Genomic DNA, 12219 nt, shown 5'->3' on the forward strand with positions numbered 1-12219 from the left:
ATCTGGGTATCGTAAAGAAAAATGAACGTCCAACAGCACTAGTCTGAAGAACCAGATGAAAGCAGTACTACCTCCGTGTTTTAAAAGCCTTTAACGTTTCTACTGAGAGTGATCTGCCTTGATAAATACCGGCAGTGGCTTGAAATCTTCCTCTTGGGTGTAATTCCAATGTTGTTTCTGAGAAACTTTCCTGCTAAAGGAAATCAGTAATGGTGAATTCCTTTGGGAAGATTTTCCACATGCGGAACATTTTTGGAATAGGAAGTCTCAGAGATTTAGACAGTAAACTGTCTCCTAAAAAAGCCAGACTGAAGAAGATGCTGTACTGATTGAGGACACGAGAAACAAGTCCCATTGCAATTCCTTTCATTGTGGTCCTTTGACTGTAGCCACGGCCACATGTATCTGTGCTGAATTTTCTCCTGTCAAACTAACCTCTTTGGGCTCACATATATCTAAGGTTTGATTTTGGAAGGGGAGCCAAGCTGCTTTCTCTCATCTAATTAAAAAGAACTTGTAAGTAATAGGGAAATGCTTTTATTTAATCCTTGTGGTGGCTTATCCAGTTAGCTGGGGAACTCCAGCTTCCTCGGTACACGACTACAACATTGCATCCTTTGCATTTTAGTTTTACAGAGATGTTCTTAATTCCTTAAACGCCTTTATGAGTATGGAGGTTGTATGAGAGTCACTGAAGTTGTGGAAGGTGCTGAAAACATGTAGTTTTAGTACTAGACATTTTCCTGGGGTGCACGCACATGCTCTCTCTCCCTATGTATTTATTTGCTGTATTCCCAGGCATATATAGTACATTGGGCAGAACTTTCATTAGTCTCTCATTTAAAGTTTATTTATTTGGATTAACAGAAAAGGAAGAAAGTCTGTATTGTGAAGGAAAAGAAATGACACCCTGAATTCGAGGTAGGAGCCTAGGGGTATCTTCAATAAATGGCACATAAAAGAAGAACAAAATGTGTTCCTTTCTTCCTCAGTTGTGATTAACATCTTCAGTGGTAACTATCTAATATTTGATCATCCATCTGGAGTCTTGTCGCTGACTCTGAATTTTGTACTTTTCCAGATGCTGCCTCTGATGGATGGCGTTATTTGCCTTCATTGAAACAGTGGAAATTATAATTAAATACTTTTTGTTGTTAAGTTTTTGTTTAATTGTCTATCTCCTTTCCCCTACAAATTGAGAAGTTCCAGGTGAAAGAGCTGAGCTCTGTTGTTCGTCATTGAGTTCCCAGCACCTGGTGCTGTGTCTGCCCCTTACTAGGTGTCTTAGGTTGGGTTTCCCAGAAGCAAAGCCTGAGGCAGGGATGCTTGTGCAGGTGGGTTTTGAAGGAATGCTCTCTGGAAAAGGGATTGAGGGAAGGAGAGAAGCAAGGTCTCAGCTGGAGATGAGCTTCAGCCTGATCCCATGGGGCACTCATTATATCACAGAGGCAGTCTCGCTTTAATTAAGGTAAGGGGCTGGCCCTTTGTTTCCTCATGTTATTCATTGGCTCCGAGCTTCCCCCAGGGATGAGATTTGCATATGCTTCTGGACAAGGCCCCTCCTCTTCTGCTGAGAGCAATTCTTTAATACTTTGATGGTGAGTGAATCTGGGGACAAAAGTGCAACTCTGCTGGATATCTCTGCTTCATCTTTCTATTGTACTATTAGCTACCTTCTGCTTGTTCATGACTTCTGCAGGCTTTTTTTTTTCTGAATGCTTCTTGGCTTCTATTCTTTGTTTTACACTACTGACTAACTTGACTCATCTTAACCCATCTTAACACCATTGCTTTTCCTTAAATCATGACTTTCATTTTATTACTTCTTGCTACTGTCTTTGCAACTCTCCTTATAGCACACATTTAAATTCTTCAAGAAAAATAAAATTGAATTGGGTTGACCAGTTGCCATCCAAGGGAGATGGTCACTATTCGTTCGTTTGTTCATTCACTCTTTTAACACAGGTTTAGAGTATGGAATCAGGCACTGTGATAAGTGCTAAGGCTACAGTGGTGAACAAAACCAAATGTGGTCCTTGCCTTCATAGAGTGTAGAGTTTAGTGGGCAGAATTCGAGTGCCTGGACCTCTGCCTAAGGAGCTCTTCAGAAGAGGATTTGGGTTCTAGCTCAGAAACTGTGATGTCTTAGACGTGCCCTCAGCCCCCAACAGATGGCTTGCCTGGTCTTTCTAGAATGAACTAATCACAGATACTGTGTCTTGGTTTTGATATTTGCCTCACCCCTGTGCCCTCATTTAAGTCTTTGCTCACTCCTTGCATACCCTCATTCCAGAAAGGAGAGTGCTGAGTGTGTCAACTGCTTCACCTTTGATGCAGAGGTTACGATGCCACAAAGTCAGGTAATCTCTTGGAAAAGTCGCAAACAAAGCCATCACTGATTATTTTAAACACACTTTCAGTCACTAAAGGGGTAAAAGGAGTTTACATAGCTCAGGGGCTCAGTATTGGAGCTTTTCATATACCATAAGGTTGAAATCAACAAAGAATTTTCTGTTAAAAAGTCGTTATGTACTGACAGCTTAGTGTGAGATGTGAATTATGTTAGTAATTGATCCCAGAACAGGTGGGTTGTTTTTTATGTTTTGTTGTTGTTTTCTACTAGTGGGGATACCTCTCAACTGATAGAACTTTTGGCTATCTCATCACTAACCAAAAAACACATTTTCACACAGAAATCAACTCTCACATCTAGATTGACTTTTCAGCCCAGTGAATGGATAGCTTGATTCCCAGCTACCTCACACTAAATGTCTTTGGCTAGTTGGGCTTTAAGTTATGTGTCTTTCTACTTTTTTCTCTCAATACTGACACTGCTCATCTTTGTGATCCTTTTGAGAAGGTGGTGGTGCATGGAAGAATATATTCCAAATTTATAACTACAGAAATATTAACATGAGAGGGCTTCACAGTTTACACACTTAAGAAGATTCTTCATTAAAAGTGTGTTGCTAAGCGTGTGTGTGTGTAATCCATGCTAACAGAGTAATTCTTCTGAGTGAGCCTAATTTGGAACTGGTGAGACAATGCAAGTCACTAATTTAATCTACATCTCAGGAAAAGTGTTTTAGTAAATAACTATAAAATTGTTTCCTAAACCAATCAGCAAGTTTTAATAACTGGCATAGCAGAACTTCCTTTTTTTTTTTTTTTAATAGAGAGGAGGGTCATCCTGAGTGGAAATCTTAAATGGAATTATTTGTGTATAATGTAGGGAACTATTCACAGTCATGTTTTTGGAATTTGAGAGAGTTTCTAAGCCAAGTAACTCTTCTTCAATTTAGGTTTTTATACTATTAACTTAGTGTCATATTTCACAGTGAATTGTAAAAGCTGGAAAATTTGATTTAGATTGTCCTTATTATTTCCAAATGACTAAGTGGTTATGGAATAACCTTTAATAACTCTCTATAAAAGTTGCTTTTACTTTATTGGTTCATTTCATATAGTGAAGACAAAAAAGGATGGAAGCTAGTTCTGATTATGTTACAAAGAGCTGTTTGACTTTAGGTAATTGTTTCCATTTCTTCGGGCCTCAGTTTCCCCATGTGTTAAAGGCACATGCTATCTAGAGCAGTGGTTTTCAAACTCCATTGAGAATAAGTGTCATTTAGGGAGCATGTTAGAATGCAGTGTGCTGGGTCCCATTCCCAGAGATCCTGATCTCCTAGACATGACAATATACCTTCCTGCTAGTGTCTGTGCCCGTATAGGCTGACCCCTCTCCTGAGATTAGGGATCAACTGCTAGTGCAGGGCCAACCCTCCCCATGTGCACAGTGTTCTTATACTCCTGTCCCTATTATCTACTCAAGGAAAAGGCTCTAGGAGGTATCTTCTAATCCCCATGTACCATCATTTCCCCACTCTCCACAGACTCATATACACAGTGCACAAATGTGCTATTTTTTTTAATCTTGAAACTGTCCCTCTGGATTTCACTTTCCCCTCTAGTTACCAAACCCTTTCTTTCTTTTCCTTTACTAAAGGAACACATTAGTCCCAGATATTTTACCTCAGACTGTTTTTATTGTCTTTTTATGCCTTGAAGAGAATTCCATCAAGGGTAATAATATTTTATTTATGTCTAATAATGGTAAGAATAGTTCACATTTATTGAGTGATTGTTATAGTCTAGGCTCTTTTCGAGGGCTCTATCGCTGGCGATTCCTGCAGTCCTCACAGTATTCCTGTGAAGTGAGACTTTCTTTTGGCCTTTGACTCTTTGGTTAAGTAAGTCCTAGTTAACACTTTACTCTTCAAGATCAGCTTAAAATCACTTTGCCAAGTTTCAAAATAAAATCCCATTGGAGTTTAGATTGAGATTGTGCTAAACTGATAAATTTATGTTGGGGACAAGGGCATCCTTATGATGATGTCAAGTCTTACCACCCAAGAACATCTGTTAACCCAAATCTTCTCTCTTTGTTTAAAACAGACTTTATTTTTTAGAGCAGTTGTAGGTTCACAACAAAATTCAGTGGAAAGTACAGAGTTCCACTATGACCCTGACCCTACACACGCACAGCCTCCCCTACTATCAACATCAGCGTGGTATATTTGTTATAAGTGACAAGCCTACATTGACACATCGATATCACCCAACGTCCATAGTTTACATTAGTGTTTATCCTTGGTGTTTTTATTATATGGGTTTTGACAAATGTATAATGACATGCATCCACCATTATATTATCATACAGAATAGTTTCACTTCCCTAAAAATCCTCTGTTCTCCACTTATTCATCCTCCCCTCCCCCCAATCCTTGGCAACTATTGATGTTTTCACTGTCTCCATAGTTTTGCCTTTTCCAGAATATTACATAGTTAGAATCATACAGCCTGTAGCCTTTTCAGATTGGCTTCTTTGATTTGGTAATATGCGTTTAAGCTTCCTCCATGACTTTTCATGGATTGATAGCTTATTTCTTTTTAGTGCTGAATAATATTCCATTGTCTAGATATACCACAGTTTATTTATCCATTCACCCACTTAAGGACATCTTGGTTGATTCCAAGTTTTGGCAATTATGAATCAAGCTGCTGTAAACATCCATGTGTAGGTTTTTGTGTGGACATAATTTTCAACTATTTGAATAATTACCAAAGAGTATGGTTGCTGGATTTGTATATTTAGAGTGTATTTAGTTTTGTAAGAAACTGCTAAACTGTTTTCTGAAGTGGCTGTACCATATTGCATTCCCACCAGCAATGAATGGGAGTTCCTATTGCTCCACATCTTCACCAGCATTTGGTGTTGTCAGTGTTCTGAATTTTGGCTATTCTAATAGGTGTGTAGTGGTATTTCATTGTTATTTTAATTTGCAATTCCTTAATGACATATAATGTGGAGCATCTTTTCATATACTTATTAACTTTCTCTTTTTGATTATTTTTGTTAAATTTGTGTAGTTCTTTCCATGTGGGTTCTGCATGGCTCCTATAACATTTTGTGGCTGATTGTTTTTTCTAAATATGGTCACAATATTATATACCATACCATATGCTTTTGCAGAATCTTGCCATGCCCCCATCAAGAGGTGAAGTCTAATTCTCCTCCCCTTCAGTCTGGGTGTGTTTGTGACTCACTTGTAACCAACAGAATGCAGTGGAAGTGATATTGCATGACTTGTGAGGATAGGGCATAAAAGGCTTCTTCTTTCCACAAAAGGCTAAGCCATGGTGCAGCTTTTTTTTTTGGTGAAATACTCTTAAGGTCTTTGGTTGCCTTGAGGCTGCCATTTTGTGAGGAAGCCCAAAGTAGCATACGGAGAGACTACCTGTAGAAGCCCCGAGACTATCATAAAGACAAAGAAAGAGGTATCAGCCCTCAGCTGTTCCCATGTCCCATTGTGTCAGCTCCAGTCACTATCTGACTGGAGCCTCAGGAGAGATCCTGAGCTAAAACCTTCCAGCTCAGGTCTTTCTAAATGCCTGACCCTGAGACATCATGTGAGATAATAAAATTATTGTTATTTTTGCAGGCCACTAAGTTTTAGAGTTATTTAATACATAGCGATAGATAACTAGAACAAATTTATTCTGAAATTTTTAACTTTATAAATTGCTAATGTAAAAATTTTTTAAATTACCCTTTCTGTTTATTTCTGTCTTTATAATTATCCTTGTCTTTCGTAATTTTGTGTCTCACGCAACATGTGCATTTGTACATTATATAGTGTAATGATACCTCTAAACTGCTTTCCATTTCCAGAACTTGGACTTTCATCTGTCAAACAATGAACACACAATTTAAGCTATTTTTTATGGTGACCTGCCTGCTTGCAGTTACAAGTTGAGTTTTATAAAAACGAATGGAAAGAGTGAAAACTGAAAATGTTAATACTAGTGATAAAAAGTGTAGGTCTTCTAAAATTAGGTACAATTGAAGCAAAAGTGAAATATTCAGATGTGCCAAAAAGCTCAAACCAACCTCAACCAACTACTCATTGTCTATACTCAATGTGTTCAACTGTGAATGAAGCAAACAAGATTAAACACATAAAGGAAATGTTGGGAAAATGGCATTAAAGATTGTATCTAAAAGGTGAGTTGTAATTGGGGGTTTTATAATTATTTTATGATTCTGGGCTCTGTAGAGCCATTATTCTATTCCATTCCAACTAGCTCCAGTCCTAGCTGAAGGTTTGGTGAAGATTTTACCAAATAAATATGCTTCTGAATTCCTATGGAAAGGAGAGCCTTACCTAAGGTAATGAGAGAATAATGAGAGAAATTGATGTACAAAAGGGACAAATGAGCTTTGGCTCTGATATACCATACGAAAGCCAATATTTCCTCCTTTTTTCCCCACTGTGACAAAAGGTATTCAGGATCCAGAGAAAAGGAGCATGCTAGCTTTTAGGGGTTAGTGTGTAAATGCACAGAAGTGTTTCATTTTTATTGCCTTATTTACTACCTAACTTACTAATGAAACACCTCTACTTACTTAATATGTTCATAAAATGCTTTATGTTCTGCCTCACATTTTCTCTACTGTGCCACCTCACATTTTCTCTACTGTAATGTCGATTCATTGTTTGACTTTGGTAGTATTTTTCAGAAACATTGTGCATAAAAGTCGGGAGATGTCTGTGAAGGAAAGGTATTGATTTTGCATATTAATTTTTTAAACAATTTTCTTACACGTGTTACTGTTTTAATGCTTTTTAAATAGATTATCTTGGATTTTCCAAATAGACATATCATTTGTAAATAATTAAACATTTGTTTCTTCTATTTCAATATTTATACTCTTATTTTGATTTCTTATCTAATTGTGTTGGCTAGCATTACAAAATAATGTTTAATGCCAGCAATAATAATAAGCATCTTTATCTTGCTCCTGATTTCAATTTCTAGGCTTTTACCATTAAGCATAATGCTATTTCTTATATTTGAGGTTGTATTTTATACAATAATTTTAAGGAGGTAACCTGGTATTCATTTTTAAAAATTGAATAAATTGAGAAATGAAAGCTGAGTTTTATAAAATACCTTTTTGGCAGGATTTTGAAATAATGACATTTGCTTTCTTTGAACTATTATATTAAGGGTTATGTATTTGTTGAGAAAGTGGGAGAATTTGCCCCCTCCACCCCCACTTTTCCTTAATGTTCTCATGGCTGGTCATATAATCAAAGAGGAAAGTTAGCAAGAGAAAATCAAACAAAATTTAATATCATGTATACATGGGAGAAACCCAGAAGAAACTGAGTAACTCAGCCACCTGGCTGTGGCTGCCAGTTTAAGCATCTTCATCTACAGACAAGGAGGATGTTGGGGATAGTGATTTGGGGCTTCAAAGGAGAGGAAGACAATTTACATAGAGATGGAATGCAAATGTTTGTTAAATAGGTTTTGCTAGGCCAAAAAAATAGGTTTGTTGGTGTCCTTTTATCACACCTATTTTACATCATATTATAGCTATCATACAGTAGGGGCTCCTTCCTGGAACAGGCCTTCTACGTTACAGTCTTTTAGGCGGTTTGGCGGGGGAAGGTTGGATATTCTTCTTGAGTCTTTTGAGCCTTTATTGTCCTCAGCTCAAAATAGTCCACATACCAGAAGGGTGCATCTTGGGCCGGCCTGCCCTGAGCCCCATCATATTAAAATAAAATAGAGATATCTATGATTTGCTGATTACTTCTCTACCACCATTTTTATACTTGGAACTTAGAAATCTTTGGCTATGTGTAATAAAGATTAGCTGTTATTGCTTCATTGACTGGTGGAGACTCCTTTGTAGGATAACATTGTGTTGGAAGACCATCAGTGGCTGCCCTCGCCTAGAATGGCTATACCGATATGGAAGGAAGAGAAAAGGCATGTAGTTAAGTCAGAATAGAAAAAGAAAGTGTGAGTTGCTATTTTTCCTTTCATTTTAGCTGATACCAAGGATTTGACAGCTAATTTAGACTCATGCTTATCCCAAAATAGACAAAACATGAATTCCTTTAATATATCCTTGAAATTTTGTTGGAAGTGGTTACTATTACAAACCTTGGAAAAAGACAATAAATGAAAATATGTGAATGATTCTCGATTTCCTCTTTAAGATATGTCTGTGGAGGCAGGGCCTTGAGGGTTGGGAAAAAAAGAATACATGTGATATTGGGATAGGACAGTTCATCTAAGCTCTTGGTAATGACATAAGAGGAGGTCTGCCATCCAAAGACTCTGTAATAGTCAACTAAGTTCTCCACACCAATTTCCAGTAATAATCTTACCTCTGGATTATGAGAATAAAATTGTATCAAGACTAATAAATAAGAATTTATTAATAAATTTAGTGTTTTAACAACATAAATCCCAGAGAGGTTCTGTTTTTCCTAAAACCGCATCTAATAGGGATATGTTTGAAAATCTGAGGGTAAGTATGCAAATAAATGTGGTTGCATTGTCAAGTGCACATAATACTAATACCGAGGTGTTATCTCTCTCTGTAAAATTAATTATTTGCAAATGCCAAGCCTATCATATAAGGTTTATTTACCTCAAATAATAATGATTTAAAAAAACGATGCAAGATTGGCCAACAAATCAAATATATAAAGGTCTATTTCTTTCTTGAATGAAAACGAGTTGCCTTACTAGGTGGAAAGTTAAACATTTTTTTTTTTTTGAGATTTTATTTTTACTTTTTCACCCCAAAGCCCCCTGGTACATAGTTGTGTATTTTTAGTTGTGGGTCCTTCTAGTTGTGGTATGTGGGATGCCACCTCAGCATGGCTTGATGAGTGGTGCCATGTCCACACCTAGGATACGAACTGGCGAAACCCTGGAACGCCTAAGCAGAGCACACGAATCCAGCCACTGGGCCATGGGGCTGACCCCTGGACAGTTAAACATTTTTGAAGAAAATAATTTCATATAATCTTGAAAGTAGACTTTTGTAAGCAAAAAAGTTTATTAGAATGAATTACTGGGAAACATTTAAAAACTCGAGTAGGGAAGGAATGGAAAAGTCTAATAGTCGTGAAAACTAGTTCTAAAATCTAATTATATATAGTTTTTTTAAAAAGACTTTTTTAGAGCAGTTTTAAGTTCACAGGAAAATTGAAGGGAAAGTACAGAGAGTTCCCATATGCTCCCTGCCCCACACATGCATAGCTCCCCCGTTATCAACATCCCCCACCAGAGTGATACATTTGTTGCAATTGATGAACCTACGTTGACACATCATTATCACACAAAGTCCATAGTTTATAGTTTACGTACATGACAGTTCACTCTTGGCGTACCTTCTGTGGGTTTGGATAAATGTATAATGACGTGTATCCACCATCACATTATCATACAGAATCTTTTCACTGCCTTAAGAACCCTCTGTGCCCTGCCTATTCGTCCTTCTCCCAGCAAACCCCTGGCAACCACTGATCTTTTTACTGTCTCCATAGTTTTGCCTTTTCCAGAATGTCGCATGGATGGATTCAAACAGTATGTAGCTTTTTCAAATTGGCTTTTTGCTTAGTAATATGCCTTTAGGGTTACTCCATGTCTTTTTGTAGATTGATAGCTCGTTGTTTTTTAGTGCTTAACAGTATTCCATTGTCTGAGTGAACTCTAGTTTATTTGTCGATTCATCTACTGAAGGACATCTTGGTTGCTTGGTTGAGGAAAGCCGCTGTAAACATCTGTGTGCAGATTTTTCGTGGACATAATTTTTCAACCCATTTGAGTAAATACTGAGGAGCGTGACTGCTGGATCGTATGATAAGAGTATATTTAGTTTTACAAGAAACTGCCAAACTGACTTCCAACGTGGCTGTACCATTTTGCATTCCCACCAGCAATGAATTTGAGTTCTTATTGCTCCACGTCTTTGCCAGCATTTGGTGTGGCAGAGCTCTGGACTTTGGCCATTCTAACAGATGTGTAATGGTATTGCACTGTAGGTTTTTTGGTATCATGTTTTATTTATGAAAAAATATATTTGAAGAAAGCATAGCAAAATGTAAAGACTGGATGAAGCTGAGTAGTGAGAGCATAAGTGGTTATTGTATATTCTCCATGCTTTTCTTTAAACAATATATTTTATATGTGATATAATTGATATATAACATTATATTAGTTTCAGGTGTACAACATAGTGATTTGATATTTGTATATATTGTAAAATGATCCCCACAGTGAGTCTAGTTAACATCTATCACCACATCGACACCACACATAGATGCAAATTATTTTTTCTTGTGATGAGAACTTTTAAGAACTTTTTCTTTCTTAGCAACTTTCAGATATACAACACAGTATTATTAACTACAGTCACCATCCTGTGCATTACCTCCCCAGGACTTATTTATTTTATTACTGAAAGTTTGTACCTTTTGGCCACCTTTACCCATCCCTCACCCCTTGCCTCTGGTAACCACCACTCTGTTCTCTGTATCTATAAGTTCAGTTTTTTTTTACATTCCACATATAAGTGAAATAGTATGGAATTTTCTTTCTCTGTCTGACTTATTTCACTTAGTATAATGCCCTCAAGGTACATCCATGTTGTAGAAGATTTCCTTCTTTTTATGGCTGAATAATATTCCATTGTGTGTGTGCGTGTAATTTTTTTCCATGGCCATTCATCTCGCAATGGACACTTAGGTTGTCTCCATGTCTTGGCTGTTGTAAACAATGCTGTACTGAACACGAGGGTGCAGATACCCTTTCAAGTGAGTGTTTTTACTTCTTTCAGATAAATACCCAGAAGTGGAATTGCTGGATCATATGATAGTTCTATTTTTAATTGTTTGAACATCCATACTGTTTTCCATAGTGGCTGTGCCAATTTACATTTCAACCAACAGTACACAAGGGTTCCCTTTTCTTCACATCCTCGCCAACACTTGTTATTTCTTGTCTTTTTGATAATAGTCATTCTAACAGATATGAAGTGATATCTCACTGTGGTTTTGACTCACATTTCCATGATGGTTACTGACACACTGTAGTTTTAATTTGCATTTTCCTGATGACGTATGTGGAGTGGCTTTTGGTATGCTGATTTGTCATCTATATATCTTCTCTGATGAGATATCTGTTAAGATCTTTGGCTCAGTTTTTAATTGGTTTGTTTTCTTATTGTTGAATTTTAAGAGTTCTTTGTATATTTTGGATAGCAGTCCTTTATCAGATGTGTCTTTTGCAAATATTTTCTCACTGTCTGTGGCTTGTCTTCGCAGTCTCTTGACATTGTCTTTTGCAGAGCAAAAGTTTTTAATGTTAATGAAGTCAAGCTTATTAATTATTTCGTTTGTAGATTGTGCCTTTCGTGTTGTATCTAAAAAGTTATCATCATACCCAAGGACATCTAGATTTTCTCTTATGTTATCTTCTAGGAGTTTAATAGTTCTGTATTTTACATTTAGGTGTATGATCCTTTTTTTGGGGTGTGAGAGAGGAACATTGGCCCTGAGCTAACATCTGATGCCAATCTTCCTCTTTTTTGCTGGAGGAAGATTGTAGCTGAGCTAACATCTGTGCCAATCTTCCTCTATTTTATATGGGATGCTGCCACAGTGTGGCTTAACGAGTGGTGCCAGTTCCATGCCCAGGATCCAAACCTGCCAACCTTAAGCCGCTGAGGCTGAGCACATGAACTTAACCACTACGCCACCAGCCTGGCCCAAGGTATACGATCCATTTTGAGTTAATTTTTGTGAAGATGTGAAGACTGTGCCTAGATTCATTTTTTTGGCATGTGGG

Source organism: Equus asinus, chromosome 21 (genome assembly GCF_041296235.1).
Source record: "Equus asinus isolate D_3611 breed Donkey chromosome 21, EquAss-T2T_v2, whole genome shotgun sequence".
NCBI classification, from domain to species: domain Eukaryota; kingdom Metazoa; phylum Chordata; class Mammalia; order Perissodactyla; family Equidae; genus Equus; species Equus asinus.